Here is a 25048-nt window from a genome sequence, read left to right as displayed (position 1 = left end):
TCTGTCTCTGGCCGCCTACCCCCAGGACAGTGGAAGTTTTGTTTGTTTTGTTTTCAATTACCTTCTCGATCTTGGCGATTAAAGGAAACTTACTTGGTTGACTGTAAGAAATGCCATGTCACTAAAAGTAACCTAGGGCAAGAAGTTGAACACGTACATATTTGAAAATATGTACCAAGGTATTTAACCAAAGGATGAGTTTTGCGGAGATGCAGGGGTGCTTCTCCCTACGCGTCATTGTATCTGCAGCATGGAAGGGTGGTTGGTCCCGTGTTCCAGGCCAGTCCTACCCCAGATCCTACTAATTTTACGTACTGACTAGAGATCTGTGGAGACTGCTTTTGTGGTTTCTGTGTGGTGTAAGTCAGTCAACTTCGAAGGCCTCGAAAATCGTTTGGGGGCTTTGCTTCTAGTATCAGATTTTTGTGCAGGTTTTAGAAAATAGGTTTTTAAATTTCAGATGTTTTAAGTCAGGGAGAAAAAAGACATGGGAAAATGCTTCATTTGATAACATTAAGAGAAACAATGTGTAAACACGAGAGGGTGTGTGCGCGGGGTGCGGGTGTGCGCGGGGTGTGGGTGGGTGTGCGCCAGGTGCGCGGGGTGTGGGTGGGTGTGCGCGGGGTGCGGAGGTGCGCGGGGTGTGGGTGTGGGTGTGCGCGGGGTGCGGGTGTGCTCGGGGTGCGGGGGTGTGCGGGGTGTGGGTGGGTGTGCGCGAGGTGCGCGGGGTGTGGGTGGGTGTGCGCGGGGTGCGCGGGGTGTGGGTGGGTGTGCGCGGGGTGCGGGGCGCGCGGCGCGGGCTGCGGATGGCTGCGGAGGGCAAGTCCCGGGCTCCAGGCCCCCGCGGCGCGCAGGCGGGGACGCAGTTGGCTCGGAAGGAAATCAGGCACCAAACACCGGTTCCGCGAGGAGACTGTTTCCCGCCCGATACCCCGTGCACCCCGCCGGATATACCCGGTTCGGGTTAATTTCACAGAGTTGAAACTCGGTAACATTTTGAACCCGAAGAGTTTAAACCAAGACAAGCAGTTACCTAGTCATTTTTTTACTGTCTTCCTCTGCTCCCCATTACTTTATCTGATAAAGACGTGAATAGCACAATATACATTTAAAAAGATGCCCTGGTAAACAGGCTCAAAAATCATATTTAATAGTTTTCAACTCTCCTAAAAAAAAAAAGCAGAAATTCGGCGTCCTGCAATGACATTAGTGTGTAAAAAATCTTGTAGCTTTTCTTTAGTGGAGAAAATTTCCTTTTAGTCTGGTTGACAGGACATAAATAGTTACAAAACGCTTTATATTTTGTGATGCATTCTCCTACCCCAGTCAAAGACCCCATTAGGTAAAGTGGTATATTTCCCTGGTTTTTAAAATTTGGAGAAATTAAGGCTCAGGGTGGTAAATCCTTTCTCCAAGGCGACTCTGGTGGGTAATTAAGAAGGCACCAGAATCCAGGCTTTTCATTTCTTAGGTCAGAGCTCTTGCTGCTTTTCTGTAATATTGTGCACCATTTAAGCCCTCTGAAATAAATGTGTCCCATTATTGGATGCTAAATTTCTAGGCATTTAAGAAAGAAAGAAATAGTAGGGAGGACTTATAAAAATTACTACAGTAGAGAGCAAAATCTGTGAAGGGAAGATAAAACAGTTGACATAGTTTAGCTTGGAGAAGACAAGGTTGAAAGGTGACTTGATACATGTTTTTGAGTAAAATGTTCCCGTGAAAGAGTATTCTGTGTCTTTGACAAGGAGACAGACGGGGTAAGTTACAGTGCTGAACTGCTGGGTCACATATTAGGTAACATGTATGGGTGAGGGGTACATTAAATTCAAGAAAAGGCAACAAAATGAGGGAAACTTCTTTTTTACATTGAAGTAAATAAAATAAACTCTTAGGATCCTTTCTGCATGTTTATATTACAACATCATTTGTGGTTATTCAAGCTTGTAATATTTTTCTGGTCGTATACCAAATTGCTGAATTTCTAAAATGCTCAAATCTTATGTTTAATCTATATGATGTGTTAATTCCCTTTGAAGTCCACATTGCCTCATCCCAATTGAATTAAATATTCTAACTGGAAGGAAGCTCAAGATATTGCTATTACCTGATGTTTAATTAAACAACAGTACCCCAGGGCAAACCCAAAAGATTTGCTCATGCAGTAGGAATTCCAATTCTGGCTTCCCCTCTTCTGCCTTTTTGCTCCTTTCACTTCACTAAGGCTTCTTTTGCATAGGACACAGGAGAACTGAGAAGTGAAGATTCCCAATGTGATTATTTCTTAGCTGTGTTAAAAAAAAAATTGCAGAAGGAGAAAGGGAAATATCAGCAAATCTATTACATTTTGGGGGGAGCTTTTAGATCCATGTTATCAATGAGTATTTTAATCTATAGACAAGATTTTATGAGCACCTGCCAGTATTTGAGAAGTAATTCAAGTACTGTGGCAAATGTAAGAGAAACTTAAAATATGGTTTCTGCATATGAGTTTAAACTGGTAACCATCGACAAAAAACTTTATAATTAGCTTCTAACTGACATGATACAGACTTTAAGTGCTATAGAAACTTACAAGAGAACAGGATTGATTGCATCATTCAATAATAATTGGACATATACTATGTTCATTCATTTATTCATGAATTCAGTTATCTTTCATAGAGTGCCTACTAATTGTCATACACAGAGGACGGATCCATGAATTCTCACTGTCATGGAGCAATAGTTTTAATGAAGGTTGGAGTGAGAAGACATATAATAAATAAACATGAAATAAGCAGATCAATTGGTGAGTGTCATGAAGGACACTAAAGCAAATTAAGGGAGCATGGAAAAAGGGTGCCACTTTATGTAGGTAGCCAGGGACGCCACTGTAATTCCTTGAAGAAGGTAAAGGAATAACTTTTTCAGGTACCTTGGCAGGGTCATTCCAAGAAGAAGGAGGTCAAAGGCAAAGGCTAGAGATGTTTGGGGTGATTGAAATAGAATGAATTTGGGTCAGAATCATAGGAGAGATTTGAGGGGTAGAATGATAGGCAGATCATCTGGGACCCATAGCTTAGATATATTGGGGAATCTGCCAACAATGGAGCCTGAGAAGAAGAACCGAGTAAGGTAGGGTGAAAACCGGAAGAGTGTGTCACCCAAGTGGAGAAAGTATTTTGGGGAATAAGAGTGATTGATTATTTAAAATGTTGCTGATAAGTAAATAAGATAGACTGATCATTGGATTTAGCACTATTAAGTTCATTGGTTATTTTATTTTTTTGAAAAAGATTTCTTTATCTTAGAGGGAGAGGGAGAGATAAAGTGCACACACATGCTTGAGTTGGGGGAGGGACAGAGAGAGAGCACTTTCAGGTGGACTGCCCACTGAGTGTGGAGCCCTACTGTGGGATCCATCTCATGACCCATGAGATCATGACCTGAGGCAAAACCAAGAGTTGGAGCCTTAACCAACTGAGCCACCCAACCCTCATTGGTTATGTTATTTTATATTATATTATTTTAAATTCAGGATTAATGCTTGCTTTATGTTTACTTGTGATAAGAGCCACAGTATATTAACAGCTCTCAGACCAATCCTGATAGTTTATGTGAGTTTCCTTTATGATTATCTGCTTTTGTTGCTCTGCTTAGAAAATACTCATATTTTCTTCTACTTATATTATTTTCTTAATTGTTATTTTTGGCACTTTGACCTAAAATCTATTTGGGAATATAGCATGGGAAAAAGTACAAATCAAATTGTGTGCTTTTTACCCAATTATTTAACCAATTTTTTCTATTAGTGTATTCCAACTATTGTTTATAATATCCTAATTATATAAGTCATCTAATAAAATTCTATTTAGCAATATTTTCGAAGGGCTTAACCTTTCACTTCAATCACATATCAAACTTTTATACTTGTTCAGATGTTTTGGATATATTTCTTTGGATTCTTCTTTTTTCTTCAGTTAACTATGTTGTTTATTCTGGTGGGGGTACTAAGCTATTTAAATTATCTTCATGCTTTACTTTAAAGCTTGGATTTCTTTTTGAAGATTTTATTTATTTATTCATGAGAATAAATACACAGAGAAAGAGAGAGAGGCAGAGACACAGGAGAGAAGAAGCAGACTCCATGCAGGGAGCCCAACGCGGGACTCGATTCCGGGTCTCCAGGATCAGGCCCTGGGCCAAAGGCGGGACTAAGCCGCCGCGCCACTCAGACTGCCCTAAAGCCCAGATTTTCAAGCTCTCGCTATAATTACAGTAGTCCTCCCTCATCTGAAGTCTTCCTTTCCTTAGTTTCAATTACTGGCAGTCAACCAAGGAAACAGATATCATCCTGACATATCAGAAGATAGTACCCTAACGCTACGACATGGTGCCCACATATTCACATCACTTGGGTTCATCATGTAGGCATTTTATCATCTCATCTCATCACAAAAAGGGTGAATATAGTACAATAAGATATTTTGAGCAAGGCCACATTCACATAGCTCTTATAATGGTAGAGTGTTATAATTGTTCTAGTATTACTTACTGTTAAGGCCTTATCATGCCTAATTTATAAATTAACCTTTATCATAGGTATGTATATATAGGAAAAACATAGTATATATAGGATTTGGTACTAACTGCAGTTTCAGACATCCACGGGGGAGGGGGAAGCCTGGAATTTGTCTTCCTCAGATAAAGGGGACTACTGTATTTTCTAATATTTTCTTGGCTATTCTAGGGGATATATTTCTAGGCTTGTTGCCTTTTATTAATTTTTAATCTTCAATGTTTTTCAAGTTTGTATTAAATTTTTGGGACACCTAGGTGGCTCGGCAGTTGAGTGAGTATCTTCAGCTCTTCGCCTCCGGGTGTGATCCTGGAGCCCCGGGATCAAGTCCCACATCAGGCTTCCTGCATGGAGCCTGCTTCTCCCTCTGTTTATGTCTCTGCCTCTCTCTCTCTCTCTCTCTGTGTGTGTGTTTCTCATGAATAAATGAATAAAATCTTAAAAAAAATTATATTGTATAACTGAAACTTTTAACAAATTTCCCATTACCTTGATAATAAAGTGATTTTCAACAAAATTCAAATGCAGATCTGATCACACCAGTTCTCCATTCAAATGCATTTATATTAGAACTTGAAAACATATATAGAAGTAATATATTTGTAAGGAACACACACCTAAATAATTGATAGGCCAAGAAATTTAGCAATTAAAATTAAAAATTATTAGAATTCGCTAGTAATTTAAATACTACCTATTGTAATTTGTGGGGTGAAGGAGTCCTAAATTCTCAAATGTTAAATTGTATGCTTAAAAAGAAAATTTGAATAGAGAAGTTAGGAAAATTGTAAGGAAATGAGCACAAAGCAATTGGAAGTAAGGATATGCAAAAGTTAAGAGAAGGAATTAACAAATTAGAAAATAAAATATGGAAAGGACTCAGGAAGAAAAAAACTTATTTCTCTGTAAAACCTGGTAAAATAGATCAATCTCTAATAAGACTGATCTGGAAAAAGGTAGAAAAGACAAAAATAAGCAAAACAGTAGGGTCTTTAAAGGAGTCAAACTACAGATATAGCAGCAGTAAAGAGTGAGAGGAATATCATAAACAGCTATAAAGCAATGAATATTAAAACTTTTAATAACTGGAAAAATTTTGAAGAAAATATAATTTAACATAAAGCTGATAAAAGGTCAAAGAGAATGTCAAGGCAAGGTAGTTCTATAAACATTAAATAAATTGAATTTATATTCAAAACCTTAGCCCAAAGAAACCACTAGATCCATATTTTATCAAATATTTTTAAAAGATTTTTTATTTATTCATTGAGAGAGAGAGAGAGAGACAGAGACAGAGATAGAGACAGAACACAAACAGGGAGAGGCAAAGGGAGAGGGAGAAGCAGACTCCCCACTGAGTAGGGAGCCAGACACAGGGCTTGATCCCAGGACCTGGAAATCATGACCTGAGCTGAAGGCAGACCTTAACCATCTGAGCCACCCAGGTGCCCCATATTTTTTGAAATTTTTGAAGAAAAAGCAATTTCAGTCTTATGCAAAATTTCTGAATTATAGAAGAAGAGTAAAATTCTAAAAATTTTTCTTAGGTACTTACATAACCTAACAGTGGTTAGAAAAAAAAATAATAAAGTGGAAATTTTAATCTCACCAGTAATGTAGATAAAAACACTCAAAAATATTAGCAAACTGTATGTAGAGCATATCAAAGATAAATACATCTAAACTGATGTTGATTTATCCCAAAAATGGAATGGCAGTTTGATATCATAAAATCATTTAATGTCATTTATATTAGCATATCATCTCAGTAGATGAAAAAAAATGACAAAATTCAATAGCCACTCACTATAAAAGATTTTGGCAAACTGCAATAGAATTTTTTTTTTACCTTCATAAAGAATGTCTAACATAAACCTAGAACAATTATTCTCTTTTTTAGAACAACTATTCTTAAATCATTTTAAAATTCTCTTTCATCAGAAGGTAATATCTATTGTCACAATTTCAACATTGTTCAAGAAATCTTAGCCAGTATTGTAAGACTAATAAAACCTGTGAGGATTGGAAATAAACTAGGACACTGTCATTATTTGTAGATAATATAACTGTTTAAATAGCAAAGAAAATCATCAACAAATAAATTATGAAGATAAATGGAAAACTTTAATAACTTTGGATATAAGAATAGTATATAAAATAAAATTCATTTTATATGTAAGTAATATAAATATTTTGTTAACGCTGATAGCATTCTAATATATGCAAAATACAGGAAATAAATGTATTCTGAATGAGAGTTCCTTAACTTTTTCCTCTCCTGAATAAGAATTCATTCTTCTTTGATCCTTTCACCGTTCAATTAGATCTTGTTTAGATCTCATTAAATCCCATCCTTATCTCTGAAGGGTGGGATAATTGTAAGAGCAGTTCAGTTTTCATTCAGGTGGAGGTAAATGGAAAGGAAATATGGAGCTGTGAGCAGCACTAGTAGGAGGATCTCTAGATTTTTGTTTTTCTTCTCTGATTGATATCCAGGCTCCAGGGAAATTGTATGTAATGTATTATGTGTCATGGCCTCCGCTCCAAGCTGAAAGGTATAAAAATGACAACCCCTTCCTCACAGCCCTATCACCGTCACTACCACCACCACCACCACCACCAAACCTGGGCCTACTTCTTGACTCACTGGCTATACCCTCACCCTTTATTAGTCCTGTAGATCCTTCCTGCATTGAAATCCAACATTGTATATAATTGTGTTTTCAAGATTAGGCAAAGAATATAAAAATTCTGCATTCAGGGCAGCCCCGGTGGCTCAGCAGTTTAGTGCTGCCTGCAGCCCGGGGTGTGATCCTGGAGACCCAGGATCGAGTCCCACATCTGGCTCCTGGCGTGGAGCCTGCTTCTCCCTCTGCCTGTGTCTCTGCCTCTCTCTCTCTCATGAATAAATAAATAAAATCCTTTTAAAAATAAAATAAAATTCATGTAAGAGAAAACTCTATCTGCATATGGCAAGTGCCCAGCTCCTCACTGTAGTGAAACATTTTCCGTAATTAAAAACATTTATAAAAATTAACTGTAAAGAGTTAGAGGCAAGGTTAGCTCAGATTACATCCTATAAGAATATGAAGAAAAATGTGTGCTTCATGGTAGAATACTCTCTGCTGAGCAAGAGTCTGGATGTGTCTTTGCTCAAATCTTGAGTTATATACTTAATTTTACACATTAAAATTTAACAGCCTTTTAAATATAATGTGCTTTTACCAAATATACTTTTTTCTTTTTTAATAGTATAATTTTATAGTATTGTAATAATAATATTCGGAGCATAGTTGACAGGTTTTTTTCCCCTAGTATACAATTAACTGTTTTTCATTGATTTTCAGAAGCTTTTTCTCTAATAGCACTAAAATTTCTTTTAAGTTCTGACAAGATTCTGAGATAAAATGATTTAAAACAGAATAGTATGCTTCTTTTAACTTAGAGAAAAATTAAAATTAGGTAAGTATAAACCTTTCATCGACTTAAGTCTATGATCATATGTACATATTGAACTGTTTTTTATTCATCAGGATTTATAGGTTTTCTAAATTAAGATAATCTTAGTTTGGAGAAGGAATATTTTGAAAAAAAAAAATGTCTCCAGGTGTTTTCAGAGACAACTAGACTAGGGAAAGCATTTTTATAGGTGAGATAAATGCTTGTTTCACAGTACACTTATTTCCAAATGTTTCTGGCAAGACTTACACAGCATCTTAATTTTACATTTCTTTCTCATGTGTACATTTTTATTTCCAGCCCAAAAATGAAGTAGTGAAAAGACATTATAGAGTGACAGGGAGATCTGTTGTTATACCAGATATCTAGCCAACCAGCACCCATTCTAATGTTTTACACAAAATGCTATTAAAAATCTTAAATTTGTGGAGAGAGTTTTATACTTTGCAAAATGAGTTCACATTTACATGATCACATTTGACTCCAGCCTTATGAAATATGCAGAAAAATATTATCATTATTTGTTTTGTGGATAAAAATACCAAATATGGATGGAGTAGATTGAGGCTCTTTTGGATATCATAATAAATGATGAAGATAACATTTAACTCAGGAATTCTGATGCCATATCTGTTCTTCCTCTGCTATACACAGTGAACTACCAAAAATAGGTGTTGACTGACTGACTGAATAAAAATAAAATAATATTTTCTCACAGCTTAAAAGCATATATATGTACTTTTAAGAAAAATTTAATAGCCTCTGAAAAATATTATTCGCTAGAAGGCTATAATTTTAAGATTTTTTAAGCATCTGTATTTCTAATGAAATTGCTATTTATTCAGCAACTAAGAGAAAAAAATCTACAAAATGAAATAATTTAGAACCCTGAAGAAGTATTAAGGTAACACACTTTCTTGACTAATGAACTGATGTGCTGTGTTTGAACTATTTTAAACAAAGTGCATTTCCCACCCAGGTTGAAGAATTATAAAATGGAAGCTTGGGTATGGTGCACATTCGCATCTCCTGTAGTCAGATTTGTACAGTCGAGACTGCTTGAACTAATGGCTAATGTACAGAGTGAGAGTATTTAACCGATTAGGGGTAACAAAGGATTTCAGGGAATTAAAAAAAAGACAAATGCTGATATAGGAAGATAAAAGAAGCGTTCCCAAGAATTGGTAAGGGATCAGAAGTGAGAATCAGATTTGTGGGATGGAATCTGTTTTCAGAGTGAGAAAAAAGATTTAATGAACATGAGTAAGGACAACCTAGGTGAAAGAAGCCAGGGATCATATCACATTACATGGAACAACTGTTGGCATTTGTAACAGGGCCATGGTGAGTGAATGAAAAGATACTTTAGGGGCCCTGGGTGGCTCAGTCTATTACGAATCCGACTTTTGTTTCAGGTCAGGTCATGACTCCAGGTTGTGAGATTCAGCCTTGAGTTGAATCTCACGTCAGGCTCCTGTACTGGGCTTGGAGGCTGCTTAAGATTCTCTCTCTTCCTCTCTCTCTCTGTCCCTTGTGCATGTGCACATGCTTCTCTCTTTCTCTGTATCTCTCTCAAAAAGAAAAAAAAAAAATCCTTTAATGGCTCAGTACAGAAGAGACAATCCCTTGTCTGTCGTTCCCCTAATATGCCATTTTCTTCCCCAGGTGGAGAATATTCTGAGTTCACCTGCACACAGCCCTTAAATACTTTCTTTCATCTTTATGTCTTTATGTTGATTATACTCTTGAAGTGGAAAGCATTTTATCCATGAGAAGAACAATAACTGTGTATAGTAATAAGTACTGGGGCTGACCATGGTGCTGGTGAAACATACTGTTTCTACTAATGTTTGTATTCTATTTCTTTATGATAATGGATTTAGGCAAGTGTTGAGAAATGGAGTGTGAGGAAGGTAAGATCCTCATAAAGTGAGCAGAGTAGATAAATCCCATTAGGTTGATGGCATTCATTACCTAAAATGTATTAGGTGGTAATCACACAGTTATTATCAAGGGAGAAGATATGGTACCTATATCTGTTATTTGTATATTTGCTTCTGGTTACCAACTTCAAAATAACATTTGCATAATTTTTTTGCACTAGTGGATATCTTTCTGCGTGAATGACCTTTAAGCTTCCCAGATATTATTAGCTGATGGGGTTCCAAATGGTGAAAGAAGACTGTGAGAACCAAAGACAGAAGCAAGTAGAAAAAAAAAAAAAAAAAGAAGCAAGTAGAATCATCATCCTTTCAAAATCTTTTCCTTCCTTTTGATCTATTTTATTCTAGTTTACATATAAATAAAAATTTTGTTGTATGGGTCTCATAGGTCATGTATAAAGGTAGATTTTCTAAATTTTTAATTTTGGTGATATCTCTGAGGGTTTAAACACATATGTTATATTATAATATGGTAACTTCAAGTACCTGAACCTCTTATCAAAGGTCTAAAAGCATTTTTCAGGGGATCCCTGGGTGGCTCAGCGATTTGGCACCTACCTTTGACCCAGGGTGTGATCCTGGGGTCCCTGGATCGGTTCCTGCATGGGCTCCCGGCATGGAGCCTGCTTCTCCCTCTGCCTGTGTCTCTGCCTCTCTCTCTCTATGTCTATCGTGAATAAATAAATAAAATCCTTTAAAAATAAAATAAATAAAAGCATTTTTCATTTAACTTGAACTTGATAATAATTTTATAAGACAAATAGATTTATCAATTTACAGGCAGAAATGCCAATACCTATGATTGACATGTGTTCCTTTCCATTCTTGCCATTAGTTAAAAAAAAATGCAAAATGTCACCAGTTACTCCAAATGTAATTAGTACCATATGCATTTAGAAATCCCTTCTAGTTTCTTTACCACTTAAAGCAGAAATTCTGATGTTATTCTAAAATTTGAAACAGCTCTATTAATAATATGTCAAAGAATTCATGATAACACAGTAGAAAATTCATATGTTCATTTATTTTTTTGTAACTGGGTTAGTCAAGTAATTTGAGGTCCAAATTCATAGAATATTTGTGCCATAGGTTGGATTCCTTGGTAGCAGCTGCTGAAAATAACAATTGAGATGAAACATATTTATTAGTAATCAACTACATTTGAAGAATGAGAGGGAGAAGCAGGACTGGATAGAGGAAAAACTGATTTAGGTTCAACAAAATCTCCCTCAATCTTCTGGGGAGTTTTGAAGACAGAATTTCCCTGTAAAGAGTCCCACACAGAGACAAAATGCCTGGACTTTTGTAAACCTCTTTTGGTCAAGTGTTGGCTTTCCTGGGAAAGGCATGACCTTGGGTAAAAAGTTATTGTGAAATTACTTGGTTTTAATAAGCACATTATTTGTGCTTAGGTCTGAAAAAGTATTTTTTAAACTTTTGTTTATTGAAATATTTGTTAATACAATTCTATGTTGTATGAAATGAAGATGAAAGAACAAGAGAAGATCCAATTTCAAGTAGTTTCTAATGATTAAAGAGGGGATAGTTTGAACATGCCTCTCCCATAAAAGACCACAAGATATCAAAACACTTAAAATACATATACATGTGTTCATAATAATATTTTAAAGTAGCATCATATTAAGAAGTTAATTGGACACTTTATTATTTTGAAAAATAAATAAGGGAAAAAACCTAGCACTTTTTCTGACTTTTTTTGTGTAAATATTTCAGAGTAACCAAGTATTTGAGAAAAAGTTCTTTATAAGAGACTCTCAGATAATAAACATTTGAAAGAAAGAATGATAGAATGGAAAATTATAATGTAGCAACACTTAGTGAAATAATGAATTTAGACAATGATCATCAAAGACTGCTCAAATATTAGGCAAAAGATAGATGGAGAAGACAGGTTGAAACAGATGAACCAACTGTTCAGTTTTGTCCGGTTGGACATTTATATATTATATACCTCATGATAAGATGCACTAAGATGTATATGCCATCTCCTATGCTGTATTGCCACTAATAGTTAAACCTACATCTGATTAAGTCTGTAGTTCTGAGATTACAGGAAATATGATAGATGGAGAAACAATATAAAATTTAAAACCTAAAGCACAAATGTGGGAAATATTATAAGTCCCAGTTTTTTCAGCAATAATTGATAAGAAAAAGAATGGAAAGAACTATTAAAATTTTAAGATAGATCTCGTTTGGATCTTGATTTGAAAAAAAAAACAACTATGTAGAGAAATTTTATTATAGATTAAGTATTAGATTAACAAAATATTATTAACTTCATATGTATGTCATCATGGTTATTTTAATAAGGCCTTATTAGAAATGTATACTGAGTTATTTTCCATGTTTATTGAAATATTATACAAATTATACAAATATTACATGAGTTATTTATAGGTGGAATGGTAGATGGTGATGAGTAGGGGAAGAAATTAAATGAAATTAGCAAAAGGTGAAAATTGTTAAAACTGAGTTACAGGTGACAAGTATATGGAACTGTATTATACCATTTTCTTTTATATATGGTTGAGAATTTCTACAGCTAACTGTTAAGATATTAAATTGTTTGCATGGACACATAGAAAACATTTTTATCAAACCAGTGTACCAAATAATGTCATAAATGACAGAAAATATGTTGAACAGCAAATCTAGATTCAAAGGCATCTTGACAGTCATCATTATAGGTGAATCCCTCAAGATAAAATTTAACACAGATGCTATTGCAAATTGTCAGAATGAAGGTAAGCTTACTTAATTGAAATTTGTGAGGAAGAGCCCACAGTATTTATATGAAATGGATGACACTGTGTCTATGAAGATTTTTTTTAAAGATCTTGTTTTGCTTTTAGAGAGAGTGAGTGCACACCTCAGGTGGGGAGGGACAGAGGGAGAGCAAGAAAGAGAGAGAGAGAGAGAGAGTCCCAAGCAGACTCCATGCTCGGCATGGAACCCAACATGGAGCTGGGTCTCCTGACCCTAAGATCATGAGCTGAACCAAAACCAAGAGTCACTGCTTAATTGACTGAGCCACCCAGGCACCACTGAAGATTTTTTTTTTAACAGTGGAAGCACAGAAGTGATTTATGTTCTTCCATTTCAAAATAATAGGGTAATTGAGTTTGCTTAGTTATGCAATTTTAGTTACGCAATTAATGAGGTTGAAAATTCTTTTGCTTTCCTATCATCTTAAATCAACTATATTGAGCATAATTTGTGTCTTGTCTTGATGCCTTATGTCACTATTGTTCATCAGAAGTACTAGCTGTGGTATACATGATGATCTCTTGGATGCTGAGTTGGGGAGAAGAATTTGCTTTACAGTAGTAGTTCTGCAATTCTTACAGGCTCTGTAACTTATTGCTAAAGCTCTCAGTTGTCAGTATTTCAGCTATTTCAGCCTCCTGAGAGCATACTCCCTTCATGAATGCCCAAATAATGCAGCTATGCTGCTCTACTTTTCCAAACCATAGTATAGTTTGAGGCTAGATCTGTTTCATCAGGGTAGTTAGATTAGGTTTTCTTTGGGAGGGCTCTATTTTTTCAGGTTTCCCACTATTAAAATAATTGCCTTCCACACCAAATTCCCTGAATTCTATATTGGCCAGTACAACTCTGATTTCTCTGGAGGACTAGCACAGATTTAGCCTGTATAGAGTTGACTTATTTATTACACGTAATTCACCCATACCCCAAAACTTGAGGTAGTAAACATTGTTTTGTGTTTGTTAGTTGATAGAATTTTTTAAAGATTTATTTATTTATTTATTCATGAGAGACACAAAGAGAGGCAGAGACAGAGGCAGAGGGAGAAGCAGGCTCCATGCAGGGAGCCTGATGTGGGACTTGATCCCGGGACTGTGGGATCATGCCCTGGGCCAAAGGCAGATGCTCAACTCCTGAGCCACCCAGGCATCCCAGTTGATAGAATTTAAGAGGCAGAAAGCAGATAATTTTCTCATTATTGAAAGTGTTCAATTGACATTTAACCAAATATGATTCCACAGGTGCATTTTCCCTGTATAAATTATATTTTTAGATTTTGGTCTCCCCTAACAGTCATTTTTGATCCTTTGATTCAAGAGATTTTCATGTGCGTGTGTATGTGTGTGTATTTTGCTGCCAACATGATGCTGAAATGCTCTAAAAGGAGATGGAGATTTTGATAACTACCATTAAATAGATCCAAATCATGAACATAAGAATTGTGCATAGCTATGGTTTTGAAAACTGCTACCCTAATTGTCAAGAAAAATGGATCAAGTGAAGAAAGAACAGCACACACAAGCCCATTTGGTATTATTGGTGCCTCAAAGATCTGGGAATAGGGTATTTTTATATTTATGTCCAGGAGGAAGTTGAAATCCAACATTTTATAGAAGTTAGGATGTGGTAGAAACCGGTAGCTCCTAAATCTTCATTACTTCATATAAGAAAAAAATCTCACTATTATTAGTAGAATATTTAAGGAATGCTCATTTACCTGTAGTATTATTTGTGTGATTGAGAGAAGGCACTAAAAATCAGGAGGTGAGAGTAAGGTAGATGCCATAAAGTAAGCAAATTTATAGCCAAGGGTATACAATTCAAGAGGTATCTAAAAGTAAGTCCCTTGAGTGGTTTGGCATCTTCACATATAAACATTTCATATCAGTATTTCATTTAATCTTTATCATTAGAAGACATTGCCTACCATGTTAAATAAAATGTAAATGATTAAGTCTCACCAATTAAACCTTTTAAATTGCTTATGAATTAAATTTGAAATGTCTTAGTGATAAAGAGCTAATTTTAAAATCCTGCCAACAAGTTTATTAATTCTGCATGTATTTATTTAGCACCTACTCTACAGAAGATGCTTTGCCAAATCCTAAAGAATAAGATGAAAACCGTAACTAGACAATGTGCACACGTTTCAATTATAGCAACTGTCATAGCACAATGTAAGTGATTTTTGCATGTTTGTCTGACCATCTGTGCTACTATTATATATGTGTGGTCATCATGTAAAGAAAATATTCTAAACAGGGATAATCAAAAATGTTTGAAAAATACTTCACTTGAGTATGATTTGCCTGAGAAAGAGAACTGTGGGCTATGAAAGAACAGAGACTATTTGACCTATTTTTTTCTGCAACCCACACGATAGCTAGAATGTGGTAGACACTCAATGTTTGTTGAATCTTAGGCAAGAGAAAAAAATAGAGATATTGTTAAAATAGTGATAGAATTCTTCTAACCATTAAGCCTCAAGACAAATGATTCCATAAGCAATAAGGCTGAATTATTTTTTGTATTTGTTGTAAATGTCACCTAGGTAATTCTAAGACTACTAGTCGGGGGAAATGTCAAGGAAAAAATTATGTCATGGTGGAGAATGTTTTTTGAATATACTATTGCAACTTTCTAGCTGATCATCTCAGAGTTGCGAAGGAAAAGAGGTATGTCAAAGCTTAGGTCTAAATTTCTTGAAATGGGCAACATCAGACTTTGGGATAAGGTTTAAGACGTGAGGTTAAGGCCTGAGGGTGCCGACAGAATAGGAAGCACAATTCCAGTTTTAATAGGGGCTTGGGACTTGTAGCAATGGGAAAGAAAAATAAGAAGGTGATGGCAATAGCCCAGATCCTCAGCTAAATAATGAGCAGATAATGATGAATAACGTGGAGAGAAAAATGAAAAAGGGATGAATGAAACTTGCAGTAGGGTTGTAGGTAATAGTGACCCTTCAGAAGTTTTCAGCTCTACCATAGCAAACACAGAGCATATTGAGGAAATGGAAAATATGCTCAGTTTGGTAATATGAGGATGCTCTAGGAAAATACACAGCAGACACAGGTTTCAGATAGAAAGTCCAGAGCAAAGAAGGGAGGGTAATATTTTTAGGTACTGAAGGAATTATTACAGTTTTGAAGGGGAGAGTTAGAAGTGTGCATCATGGCAGTGTTCAGAATTAACAGAAGAGGGAAGAGAATTAAGAAGGGCCTGGTAGGGAGCTACTGCAACAGAAGTAGAAAAAAAATCACCTTTGCTAGGTGACAAGCATGGTAAGAAGCATTTTATATGCATTGCTCCTATTTAATTCCACAATAACCTTATGAAGTAGATACTAATTTTATCATCCATTTCACAGTTGAGGGATGTGAAATAGAGAGAGACTGCATGACATGTTAAAGTCAAAGTGCTAGGAGATGGGAGGTTACAGTCAGGAAGCAATGTTTGAGTGTAAAGGCCGAACTCTCAATTACTAAGCCATGTTACTTCCACAGATAGCATTCTACATCTGGAATTACATTCATTACACATTTTAGAATAAAATAGCTCTGTGAACCAAGTTTCTCAAGTTTAAGTTAACTTCTTTTTTAATCTCCAATTAGCCTCTTATAGCATAAACCAATTAAGCATATGGTTGAGACCAACTTGGCAGATTTCACTCTAGTATAACAAGCCTAGGCTCTTATTATCCTTCCATGTGTACCGTTCAGAGCCTCACACACAGCCTCTGGCTAGCTTTGGGTATTGATTCCATTTTGCTGCCAACATCCTTCGATTGATGTAGAAAATCCAGGCTGATCTATTAATATACCTAAGTCTACCTTCTGCAGCATAGGCTTGAGGTGAGTTTTTAAAGAACATGCTTTTAGGCAACTAACTGTATTTCTAGACCTTTCACATGTAATTATATATATATATATATATATATATATATATATATATATATAGACATAGACACTGTCTCATTCAAGACCCCTTTAAAATACTGTCTTATAACATTTTTCTACCCATATCTTTTCTGTTATTTTATGTAAACCTTTCATTCTGTCATTTGACCTGACTACTCTCTGTTCTTTCAAAGCATCCCTTTTAATATAGTCATGCTTATCTGAATCCCACTCATTCCTTCAAAATCAAGATCATATCCCACCTCTGCTGGTGGCCGATTACCTAGGCCCTGGTGTTGTCTCCTTGCACTTCCATAGCACTGATTGGAAGTAGTACTTATTAGTAAATTCACTCTCTCTCATGTGGTTAATCATGTCTTTATGTGGCCATGAGTCTTAGTGCAGTAGATTATAGGCACTCCTCTGTCCTAACTAGAGCAGGGTCTTGGCCATAACATTTATTTATATCTTCAAAAACCATACACCACAGTGTTTTTTCCCATAAACCTCCAATAAGTATTTTTATTTGATTGGCATCTTTAAAAGTTATCAAATAATCCTTATTTTGTTATTATTAGATATAATAGTGTGCATTATATATGTATTATTGGAATCCCAAGCTCAGGGACAAGATAGATAAAAGTTTAGCAAGTCATTTGGAAATTACATGCCTTATCTAAAATGGAAAAGATGCTTTAGTGGCAAATTATGGCAGTGTAGGAATGCATGTTCGGTGTTAGCAGACCTCGTTTATTTTTCAAGGCAATCCAGAAATCCATGCTTGTGAAATTCCTTCAGTTGTGAATATTTGCTGAAACAGGTTTTAAGCACTATGCAAGGGAAAATAAACCCATATGTTGGTCCATGTTTGTGTCTTAAATTGTACGTTTATCTGTCATTTCAATATATTTAGATTGCTGTACTCACAGCATGATCATCATGATTTTATGAATTAACATTTATAATTTTTTCCTATAGACCACGATATAACAAAAAAATAGAAAAGGACCTAGCCCTATTGCAAAATTTCATTTCATAATACATTTCTAAGACTTGATGAACAATTTCCTATTGCACAGAAATGCAATTGTGATGGGAAATGCAACCATCAATTGTAGCAGGAATTGCTATAGCATTTATATAAGTATCGGTTTATACATTTGCCGGGACCTAACACCAGTCACCAGAGTCTGTATCTGCAAAAATCAGACATTTCTGTGAAAAATCCAAGGAATTATAATTATTGCTCTCTGCTTTTTTTTTTTAATTTTTATTTATTTATGATAGTCAAAGAGAGAGAAAGAGAGAGAGGCAGAGACACAGGCAGAGGGAGAAGCAGGCTCCATGCACCGGGAGCCCAATGTGGGACTCGATCCCAGGTCTCCAGGATCGCGCCCTGGGCCAAAGGCAGGCGCCAAACCGCTGCGCCACCCAGGGATCCCTGCTCTCTGCTTTTTTAAAAAAATCTGGGTTTAGGTTTCAGTTCAGTTCAACCAACATGTACCTCATAGTAAATGCTGTAGAGAACACAAAAATAAGTAAAATGCTCTACCCTCTCCAACCTCTATTTACATCTTCTTTGCCTATCTAAATTCTGCTTATTCCCACAAAGCCCCAATCTTATCCAGCCTCTCTTGAGTCTAGTTGAGGGGCAAGACACATACTCAAACAAGTATAGTACAAAAGACACTACAGTAAGTTCTTTAAGGACTTAACAAAAAGTGATCTGAGTGCATAAACATTTTAATATATGAAAATAAAATAGTATAAGAGTAAACGACCAATGAGAACTGAAAGCAACATTACTTAGGTTGGTCATACAAACTATTTGATGAAATGATTTGAGCAGAGACCTATTAGTAAGGAGTTAACCAGAAATATGGCCAGCGGGGAGTGAGGCAGAGGGCACAAGCTTGGCATATTCTATGAAGAGAAAGAAGACAAGCGGACGAGGACTAGCATGAGTAAGGAGGAAAGTAGTGGGAAGTGAAGGCAAATCACACAGGGTTTTGTGGACCAGGAGAAGGACTTAGGAAGTCATCTGAAGTGTAATATGCAGCCATGGGAGAGTTTTAAGTAAGGAACTAATACTATATAATTTACATACTTGAAAGATCACTTTGGCTTAAGTGTGTTGAGGCATCCATTTGTTGAGATAGAAAAGGTTGCGGAAGCAGCAGGTGTACGATATATTAGCTCTTCTATGGTAACAGACCCTCAAGTGGCTATGGTTTACAAAACCATTTCTCATTTATGTTACCTGCCGGTTACTGTAGTTCAACAATGTGGATCTATTCTGTGTGCCTTTTTATTATGTCGCCAGGTTAAGGGAGCAGACCCTCTTTGGGACATGTTATTCTCAAAGCTGAGAGAAAAGAGCAAGAGTTAGAGCTTAATTTTGAAATTGTTCTTAAAGTTTCTGCCCAGATGGGGGCATAGTCATATTTACTCCCATTGGCTAACGTAAGCCATGTGGCCAAGTGTGACCCTGGCATGGAGAAGCATTCTTCATAGGGAGGCCTGTAGGTCAACCAGCAATACATGAACGTATGCAATCATTTTACAGAGGAGGGAGTGAATACCTGGGAGCAGTAATGTAATCCATCACAAGAAATTAAGGGGCCAGGTTTATATGGAAAAATATAAAAACGTTCAGGGGAATGTCTTTAGAAGAATACAGATCTTTAGCACTGGATTCATGTGACAGGAGAAAGAGCTACCTGGGATCTAACCTGGCTTTGCCAGTAACAAACCTGTGACCCTTAGCAATTCACTTAACCTATCTGAGCTACAGTTTCTTCAATGATAAAACAAAAAAAGCTATACTGGAATTGGGGAAGATTAACTCTGTTTTTGAGAGGTCCAAGTTCCCTAATATTGTAATTATACAGATACTTATGTTTATCTGACATTTGACTATGTATATTTTCTGGAGAAAGGATGCTCAGCTGCTCAAAGCCAGTAGGATGTGGAGAAGGTTACAAACACTAGGAAAAAAATAATTTATTTGATTCAGAGTCCGTTTTAAAATTCTTCGCATGTACCTTCTGAGGCACATAGAATCCCTAAGTTTAATCTCTTTTTCCACTTCCATGTTTTTTTCAGTGAAAGCATACTCATTGTAACAAGAAAAACAATATAAAGGAACAATTAGTCTTCTCCAAACAACGCTGTAAATAATTATTAACTCCCTAGTATGAATTCATCCATGCTATCTTCCATGGACGTAAAACTTATATGGCCACTTGAATAATGCCTAATTTAAATCTTGCTCACTCTACAAAAAGAATAATGCAAATAAATTTGGACCAAACATACTTCTGCAACTTTTTTTCTTTTACATAATATATTGTGAAGATCCTTTCGGAGTAGTGTATATAGATCTAATTTACCTTCAGTGGCTTTATAATTGTTCACAGTGTGGATATACTGTAATGCATTTAACCATTCACATTTTTAAGCATACTAATGTCTCTTTATAAAATTCGCATTATAAAAATATTGATATGGGATACTTGAGTGGCTTAATCTGTTAAGTGTCCAGCTCTTGGTTTCGGCTCATGTCATGATCTCAGGGTCCTGAGATTGGCGCCATGTTGGGCTCTGAGTAGCATGGGATCTGCTTGAGATTCTCTCTTTCCCTCTGCCCTTCTTCTTCCTCTCTCTCTCAAATAATAAAATCTTAAAACATACATTTTTGATATAATTTTTTTACGTAGAATTCCTTACATATTACTCCATTTTTTTTTTTTTTGTGATAGATTCTTCCAAGTAAGATTGCTGTGCCAAGGATATGCATACTCAGTTTTGTTGAAATAGTGGATGTTGTGATTCGTTGCACAGATCTCCACTCCAGAACTATGGTACTCATTTCCCAGCTCCTGGGAGTGTTGATGGCCAACTTCTCTTAGCTGAGTTTCTGAATAAAAAGAGTTGAATAACTCAAAGTTTCTTGAATTATGATGCTAGGGTTATTGGGTTATGAAAGGCATGGCCCATAAGCATTTCAAGAAGGCATTCCAAAGTGTAATGATTGGTTGATGCAGGGATGCGAGGTCTAGTCTCTCTGCTCCAAACTGGGTCAAGTCTAAAGGGCCATCCTAGTTCCAGACTTCTCATTATGATTGGCTGAGACTTTGTTGCAACTGCATCAAAGTTCAACCACTCCTCTGCCCAGTTCAGCTTTCTTCATTCCCCCACAGATGCTTATATTAGGAGTATTCTCCACTAAACTGCTGCACATTAATCCCACCAATCTGCTTCCCAGGGAACTCAGCCTGGGACGGTGACAGACTGATTTCTGAAATGACTATTTAGACCTCTCTGATAATCGGGAAGCCAAGCCTAACAACATTGCTCTGTAGACTTAACAAAGTATAGCTTCCATAAGATCAAGCAGCCTATCATTCAAATTTCCTCAGTAACAATTTGTTTATCTGATTTTAATGAGTATTCTCTAATGAACATACACTGCAGTGAATGATTTGTTCATTTTATCCAAATAATAATCATCTTCTATAATCAAAGTGCCTTGCTCTATTTACATAAATCATTTATTTGAGATGAATTTTCTTCAGGGAGCTGAGTTCACTACTTAAAATAAATGAAGCAAATGTTTACAAAGGATTCACAAAGCCAGAATTATGCTTATTAGATAGATGAAAGCTGAAGACAAAGTTTTTAGGATTACCCTCATTTTCTGTGCAGAGCTAGTTTTCTACCATTTTGTCTGCAACCTCAATACTATTTCTGAGAGTGAGACTATTCAGTAGGAATTTTCAAGCAATCCATTCCCATAGCAACACTTTTGAGGTGCCCCCAGCTTGCCCATCAGTGTTATCAGATCCACACAGGGAGACTTGGGAAGGAAGGTGCAAGGACAAGAGCAAGGGTGGGGAGAAGGAACTCTTTAAAGGCAACAATAAAAGTAAACCCCAGGATTGCTTTTTCTGTAAGAAATTGAATATCTAATGATAATTTTGTCAGTAGACATACTTGATTTGAGATTCTATAGGCATTCAATTTTACCTTTAAAAGTATAAAGAGGGACGCCTGGGTAGCTCAGTGGTTAAGCATCAACCTTTGGTTCAGGGCGTGATCCCAGAGTTCTGGGATCAAGTCCCACGTCGGGCTCCCTGCATGGAGCCTGCTTCTCCTCCCTCTGCCTGTGTCTCTGCCTCTCTCTCTATGTGTTGCTCATAAATAAATAAATAAATAAATAAATAAATAAATAAATAAATAAATAAAATCTTTATAAATTAAAAAATAAGCGTATGTATGTATGTATGTATGTATAAAGATAATACAAAATAAGTGTATTCCGAAGCAGATAAATTGTGCTCCTTAAAATCAGCAAAGGGTATGATAACCACAATGTTATAAAATTGGACTTTTCAAGGTTTCCTTTGGGTGGATGAGAAGAGGCCAATTGGAAATAATATACTTTAAGTTGGTAAACTTCCCTGTAATGTTCTGACAATAAATCACTATTTAATTTTGGCCATGTCAGAAAAAAAGTGAAAAAAAAAATGTTTACCGAGCTTTAAGCTATTCTGTGTGCTGCACAGAAATACAATAGATCGATTTCATTACCTGAAAGTAACTGATTGACATTTTGAGTGTCAGTTTGAAATATGGCTGCAACAAATCTCATCCAATTAAAGAATTCCCCCAAAGAACAATCTTCTGCAGCTCTATACTGAGGGACAGTGTTATGCTTAGGGTAATAAAGTAAATGGCCGCAGCTGACAATAAGAGTGCTCCCCCTTCACTGTGGACATCCTGCCCTGCTAATGAGCTCACTTCACCCTGGGGAGAGCCGTCTGTTCCGGGTAAGGGAAGTTGTTCTTTCTCATTGCCAGTTTGCTTCTAATTCCTTCCTGAAAAGAAAGTGTCAGTCATGCTTAATTGCATTAAATTAGGTGTGATAGTTTAAAACAGCACAAGGTCTTAATCACTCAAATTCTCACTTCTTTCTTGAGCCCTAGCTTGGGGTTTTAAGTCATGTCTAAGAAGTGTCCCTCTAGGGAATTAAATGACGTGAGTCCAAGGTCACCCAACTTCATTTTCTGACTGCGTGTCATAATCGTCATTAAGAGGAATCAAACGTCTTCATGTGTATGGAGCTCTCCTAGGAACAAGCCAGAACAACAGGGGCCTGGCATGGCTGGCTGTGTAGTAGAATTCTGAATCAGACAATATGGTTCATCACACACACACAACTGTAGTGATGAATATAAAGTCATTATTAATTTGAATTTGACTCACCTGGAATCACTAATTATTCATGCCATAGACTATCTCATCTTTGAAGAAAGAATTTCTAAGGAAAGTAAAACACAAAGATTTCACAAAGTAAGTTTGTCTACCTAAAGAAATGTTTTCCAAACATGCATATACTTATTTGTGCATTCATTCATCCTTGATTCTCTGTGTTTATTGAATACCTTCAATGATCATTTAGAGATGTTCTAGGGTCTGAAATGATAATACACTACAGGTGACACAATTGCAGTCTTCAGGAACACGGTCATTTGGGAGGATCCCGGGTGGCTCAGTGGTTGGGCATCTGCCTTCGGCCCAGGGTGTGATCCTGGAGTCCCAGGATCGAGTCCCCCGTCGGGCTCCCTGCGTGGAGCCTGCTTCTCCCTCTGCCTGTGTCTCTGCCTCTCTCTCTCTCTCTGTGTCTCTTGTGAATAAATAAATAAAATCTTGAAAAAAAATTGGAGTTGATATACCATTTCCTTGAAATAGGTCAGTCTGGTGATTGCTTTGACCAACAGAAGACAGTGGAATCAAGAATACAGGCAACTTCCCAAGCCAGGTCATAAAAGACCAGGCAGCTTCTTTCTGATTCTATTAGGATGTTCACTCTGGTAGATGCCAGCTGCCATGTAAAAAATACTGCCTCCCACTGAGACTGCTGTGGTAAGATGGCCATGGATGGTCATTGTGGTTGATAGGCCCCTTGAATTGCAGCATCACCTGCCATCCCTAATAGCAGACCCTTTTTTACAACTGGCTCCTTGCCAACACCTGGCTGCAACCAGATGAGGATTTTCCTAGTAGGCCCTTCCCAACTTCCTGACCACATATGGCATGCAAAGCAAAATAGTTGTTATTATTTTACACCCCTGAGTTGTGGTGCAATTTTATAGGTAGCAGTAGTAACTACAAGAGAAATATGATACCAAAAATAGGATTCAGACTCACACAAATGTTGAATAGCTGAACAGTTTGGATTTCTCATGCCAACGAATCAATAGTCAAGGAAGAGGTTTACTCTGCTGGCTAGGTTGATGGATCCTGATTCTAAGGAAAAACCTGAATGCTTTACACAAAGGAAGTTAGGAGGACAATGTCTGGAATGGAGACGCTCCCCTGAAGTGTCTTCTTGTACATCCTGTTGTAAAAGTCAAAAAATCTACAACAACACAATATAGGCAACACTTTTAATGTCTCAAATCTTTAAGAAATGAAGATTTGGGTCATCCCATCTGGCAAAGAACTACGCTCACTGCAAGTGCTTACTGAAGGCAAAGAAAACATAGAATGGGTGAAGAAAATTATAAATACTGGCTCAACCACATGATCAGTTGCAAAAAGCCAGAATCTGCAGTATTTGTAAGTATTCCTTATTTTATATGGCCATATAGGTGTAATGTGAATCAGTTGTCTTCCTCTCCCACATCCCACTATTCACATATGTATTAATAGTAACTAATGTTATATCTCATTATTTAAATTATAAAATACCAAAGGGGAGAGTGACTCAACCAGAAGAAGAATTGCATATCCAAAGATGGAGTAACGGAATTGATACAGGTGATAAACTTTTTGTTGTTAGAGAGGGAAGGTGGGGAGCACCAAAGAGAGAGAGGGAACGAGAGAATCTTAAGCAGGCTACATGCCCACGGTGGAGCCCGACATTGGGCTCCATCTCAGGACCCTGAGATCATGACCTGAGCTGAAATCAAGAGTTGGATGCTTAACTGACTGAGCCACCCAGGTGCCCCAAGGAGTTGATACACTTTTTGGGGAGAGGCCAGCATATTTTTGGTTGTAGTTGGCATATTTACATCATATTAAATAGAAGCACTATTTTGCCATTGTATTTATTGAGAAGTGTTAGGTATGATTAGAAGAACATGGTTTAGGATGATTCAAATATGGTGTTAAGTTGCCAAGCGATAGAATATGGGGGCTTTGTATTATGTCAACTTGGCTAAATTGAAACTACATTTCCCAGTCCCCTTTCTCAATCTTTCTCTGTAAGCCACAAAATAAATTAACTCAGTTTTTGGAGAGTAGAAGTTAAGGAGCAGCCATCTCCTTATGCTCTGTAGGTCAGGACAGAGCCAGGCACCGTTGAAGCTCATGCACATGGTTGATCATCTATT

The 25048-nt window shown here is 36.7% G+C and overlaps 1 long non-coding RNA gene across 2 annotated transcripts in view; it reads right to left on the bottom strand.

Annotated features, from left to right (window-relative positions):
* Positions 1–1671: 1671 nt before the first annotated feature.
* LOC140624518 (uncharacterized) overlaps positions 1672–25048 on the bottom strand; it is a 72790-nt gene continuing 49413 nt past the window's right edge. For both annotated transcript variants that reach the window (XR_012023983.1, XR_012023982.1), the window contains exons 3-4: positions 10522–10630; positions 1672–2288 (exon numbers count right to left, since the gene is read on the bottom strand). This is a non-coding gene — a long non-coding RNA (uncharacterized lncRNA). The remainder of the gene's footprint in view (positions 2289–10521; positions 10631–25048) is intronic.

This window comes from Canis lupus, chromosome 34, assembly GCF_048164855.1.
Source record: "Canis lupus baileyi chromosome 34, mCanLup2.hap1, whole genome shotgun sequence".
Lineage (NCBI taxonomy): Eukaryota > Metazoa > Chordata > Mammalia > Carnivora > Canidae > Canis > Canis lupus.
Note: the sequence above shows the minus strand (reverse complement) of the source record. Positions and strands in the feature narration are given on the sequence as shown.